The sequence below is a fragment of the Chiloscyllium plagiosum genome, unplaced genomic scaffold (assembly GCF_004010195.1).
Source record: "Chiloscyllium plagiosum isolate BGI_BamShark_2017 unplaced genomic scaffold, ASM401019v2 scaf_46128, whole genome shotgun sequence".
Lineage (NCBI taxonomy): Eukaryota > Metazoa > Chordata > Chondrichthyes > Orectolobiformes > Hemiscylliidae > Chiloscyllium > Chiloscyllium plagiosum.
The window spans coordinates 1-4759 of NW_025196330.1; the positions used below are offsets into that span (position 1 = coordinate 1).

The 4759-nt window shown below is 46.2% G+C and overlaps 2 non-coding genes across 2 annotated transcripts; both read left to right on the forward strand.

Annotated features, from left to right (window-relative positions):
- Positions 1-848: 848 nt before the first annotated feature.
- On the forward strand, positions 849-922 carry trnan-guu. Its single transcript has one exon. It is a non-coding gene; the product is annotated as a tRNA-Asn (tRNA).
- Positions 923-4339: 3417 nt separating this feature from the next.
- Positions 4340-4413, forward strand: trnan-guu. The gene has a single exon. It is a non-coding gene; the product is annotated as a tRNA-Asn (tRNA).
- The last annotated feature ends 346 nt before the right edge of the window (positions 4414-4759 follow it).

Consider the following 4759-nt stretch of genomic DNA (forward strand, 5'->3'; position numbering starts at 1 on the left):
GATTAATTAATAAAACACAGTGAATACCAAGGCCGATTAATGTGAAATTAAATTTGACTGAAAATGTAAAATCGAGATGAGAGATAACAAATGGGGGAAGGGCAGAAGGCAAGAAATGCAGCATCATAGAAGGTGCTCCTCCAGGGAGTGTATTTTACCAACTACAACTGCTTTTATAAAGAAACACTCTGACATGATCCTCCGGTATTAATGGAAACCATACTCCCATACAGGAGGTACCATTTAAATAAGTTAATAGATACAAGCCTTGAGCAAATCCAGCCTCCAGCCGGGCCTCCCGCTTCTTGGAACTCGGAGAGGGTTTCCCACTCATTCATTCAACAGGAGGCGGCTCAAGTTATTTTAATGGGCACGGAGGGTACAGTGGTCGTGTATCATGTTGAGGAGGAAGCTGTTTCCTCTCATTCAACAGAAGAGGACCTATCTACGAGAGTTTTTTTTTGTGGTGAAGCTGTAGTCTCCCATAGAGCCCTGAGGCTCAGGTTCAAATCCCACTGCTCCAGTGTGTGTAATAACATTACTGCCCAAGCCACGTGCCAATTGGCAGAGGGATAAGAAAATTTGGGAAGTCAACACGTCAACCTGTTAAATGCTATCTCCAATCATTTCACTTGCTGTCCCATTCGTACTCCAGTTAGCCCAGTCTCGTTTAACGAAGGTTCTTTTTGAGAAGTTTAATCGGGCATTTTTGCACAAGTCAAGTTAAGAAAGCTGGGATTCCTCGCAAGACTGCGCGGAAGACAACAATTGTAATTCTAGGCGGGGAGTCTGAATAATGAATTCACTAATAGCCTCCCCTAAGGATGGTGCATCCCATCCCAACGCCTGTCTCTGTGGCGCAATTGGTCAGCGTGTTCGGCTGTTAACCGAAAGGTTGGTGGTTCGAGCCCACCCAGGGGCGCTGTGTTCGCTGTTCTTCCTCGGCTTCGAAGCTGAACGCTTTTAATGGGGTCAGGAAAGTGTTCCCCAAACGGAAATCCTCTCCACAAAGGGGTTTCTGAATTGAATTAATGTCTAACGTCAGGGACTGCGGATGTGGAGAAGCCGAGACAAAAAGAGAAACTCGGCAGGTTTGACAGTACCTGTCGGAGAAAACAGAATTCTGAAATGTTGTCTCTGATTCTCTTTCCACAGATGTTGCCTGACCTACTGAGTTCCTCCTGCAATTTCTCGTGTTGTTTTTCATGGAAAGTTCATTTCACCTTTTGGGATGAAACACCTAGACTCGCCATGTGCAGATATTTAACCCTTTCGAATCACTGTGAAGTGATTGGATTCAAAGAAACTCTGCGATGATTCACTCTTTCGCAGCTCCACAGGCAGACAGACCTGGGAAGTGAAGTTGTCAGTGTGGTTCTGTATTCGTGGGCAGAGTGGTTCATGCGATGGACTAGAAATCCATTGCGGTTTCCCCAAGCAGGTGTGAACCCTGCCGAGTACAAAATGAGAAATGTCGTCGAAAAGAAAGGGAGCTTGCTCCCCGGCTTCTTCTTTAAGATTCAAATCAGTGGAGGGGGAAAAGTATTTCACTCACATTGGGACTGGTGGGAATCTGCAACCCACTGCCTGTTCGGGTGGAACAAGCAGATACCCGCAGAGCTTCTTTTGATGCTATGAGCCAAGTGTTTGGAAATGAGATTAGAACAGTGAGGGGCGTGAAATCGTGATCGAAATGAAGCAGGCACCTGAGGACAAGGGTGTTTCCTTTGCCAGTGAAAGATACTGCTTCACAAAGTTGGGCCCGTGGAAGGGAATCAGTGACGGTGATTATCTTTGGTTGTTTACCTTGTGAAGGTTCCCATTGCTGCGCATGTCCGTGTTAACGTCAGAACTCTGCAGCATGGTGCCGTAAGATACGCACAGGGCCGGGGCGCAATGGATGATGCATCTGACTCCACCTACCTGTTTGAAATGCAGCTCAGTTTCTTCACACACCCCAATTAATCTTTCTCATTGTCCTGAAGCCGGCATATGGTTTGAATTCCCGATCTGCGGGAATGAGAATCTTTTCACTGTCTCGCGTCAGTAAATGTCTCTGAGAACATCGGAGTCACGTCACAGCGCTGTCAGAGGAGGGGAAGCTGAAATAGCACCACACGCTCTCACGGGCACACTTTCCTTTCCCCAACTCAACGCCTCAACCACTGCGGCTCCTGGGAGTGGAAAGGAAACAATCACCAAAACCAAGTCTTAGCTTTGTGAATCTTTAGAAAATCAGCAAACGTTCATCCCTTCGGATTTTCTATCCTGGGCTGACAGGGATGGGTTTTGTCACTCTTTTGTAGGACATTGAAACAATCACCAAAACCAAGTCTTAGCTTTGTGAATCTTTAGAAAATAAGAAAGTTTCATCCCTTCGGATTTTCTATCCTGGGCTGACAGGGATGGGTTTTGTCACTCTTTTGTAGGATATTGCAAGTGGATGTTTTGCAGAAAAGCACCACAATGCAATCTGATTAATCAGGACCTGGAGGTTTTCGGTCTTTGAATGTAAGTGTTGTGCTCCAGAACTTTGTTGTTCACAGTTTATAATACTTATCTTCCCAGTCCCCTGTATCACTTGTCGAAAATGTTTAATTTGCATCTTGTAATCCTTTCACTGTCTGCTAATGAGGATAGCGTTTCCGTGTTTTACCTAAATTATCTTGACCTTGCAGACCTCAAGCCTCAAGCCAATTTCACGCGAAAACTTTTCCAGTTCAAAAGCCAACTGTTAATGATGGCTCTGTTTCTTGTCACGTATCCAATTTCAGACCGATGTTGTTAATGTCCCTTTTATTCCTTCAGATTCAGGTTTCGCTCACAGGGCTAGAACAGAACTGTCACCAAATACATTTACCAATCTACGTTCATCCTATCGATTGTATGAGCATCATCAACACTTCTCATCAAAATAACTCGAGAGACTTTCACCACAATTTTCTGTGAACAGTTCCACATTAGCTTTGCTGAATGAACCCCAAATTTCTTGAAGTGGCCCCTTATTTTCGGCCCTGATTATTAATCTCTCTATGCATGGGAATGGATCCTTCCCACCCGTTCTATCACTCATCAATGTCTGTAGTTCAATTCGATCTCCCATCAGCCTCCTCTGTCCTGATCAAATCCAGGGGAACAGAATACGTTGGGAGTATGGCGCGGATAGGAAAAGCCCAATACTCACCTTTCCTGTTAGAACCATTCCATGAGAAATTTTAGACCACAACTTTGGGCGTGTAGTTGTCGCCGAACACTGAAGGTGCTGGCGTAGAGATCTTTTGGGGCTCCCCCGCTCAGGGTGGTAACCTGCTGACTATGCTTTCTTCACTGGCGATTTTAAATGACTTCCTGTTGGCTGCATTATCGCTCAAACTTCACAAAACCCGTCTCGATAAAATCCAATTTTCTCATGTTTGGGAATTGATTGCCATGCAGGAAAGTCGGGTTGTGAACAAACAAAGTACCAGCCTCACAACGTCAGCTCTGTTTACCTTTCCACAGATGCTGCTCGACCTGTTGGCGTTCTGCAGTATTCTCTGTGTTTATTAGGCACAAGTGCTGCTTTTCATTCAAGAACTTCAATCCCTGTCCTCTGGTAACTGACTCTGGTCAGTGGCAATTGATTCTTCTGATCATTAATCTGCCCATTCCCACCGCTTCTTCTCCCATCATTACCAACAGCCCCAGGAAATCTCCAGCTAACCTTCTTTGCTCCAAAGCGAACATCCGCAACCTTGGGAATGTCTCTCCAAAATGGAAATTCCACATCTCTGGAAATGAATCATGGCGTACAATTGGGAAGAGGTTTTGGCAAAATATTGTCAGTTACGAAATGGAAAAATGTTCATGAAGCAAAACAGAAATCCCAGTCTCCAGCTTTGTGAATCTTTAGAAACTCTTTGGGAAGCGGATTTCGAGGAGAATGAAAGATGAACTGTCCGACTGAGCAGAGACAGTCCAGACACCGTCCCCTTGTTGAAGAGGCCGGGAGATTGACTCTGATGTTCTCGGGTCATGAACTGATCTGAGACATTGAAAGAATTGTCGTTCCTGCACATCAGGAATTCAAACCCCTTCTCGCCTCCGAGCCAATGAGAGAACTCGGGAACAGGCAAAACACGGAAAGGCTCGAAGGGTGACGGCCCGGAGTAAGAAAGCTAGTTCCTCGTGACATGGATGTGTCTGCAGCCTGTCCCCGGTGTCTCCACAATGAATGTCCCAGGCTTTATGATGGAAAAGTAAAACTGATAGACGACAACTGGAATTCGAGGCCGGGAGGCTGAATTATGAATTCACTAATAGCCTCCCCTAAGCGTTGGCGAAGCCCATGTCATCGCCTGTCTCTGTGGCGCAATTGGTCAGCGCGTTCGGCTGTTAACCTAAAGGTTGGTGGTTCAAGCCCACCCAGAGGCGATGAGCTTCTGGTTGCCTGTCACTTTAACACGTCACCCTGTTCCCTGGCCCACATCTCTGTTTCAGGCATGCAGCAGTGTTCCAGCAAAGCTCTGCTCCAGATGGAAGACCAGCGCCTCATTTTCCGTTTGGAATCCTCCAGTCTTCAAGATCGAATTCAATATTATTTGGAGCCGAACTCCCGCATGCCCTTGATCCCTACCACACCCACACGAGGCCGTGTTATCACATCGTCTGCTGTTCCACACGACTTATTGTTACCCAGGAATAGTCTCCATGAACAGTTAGTCACCCTCCGACACAGATCGTTACCCTCCTTTGTCCCTCCAATGTTCTCCCTCTGAAC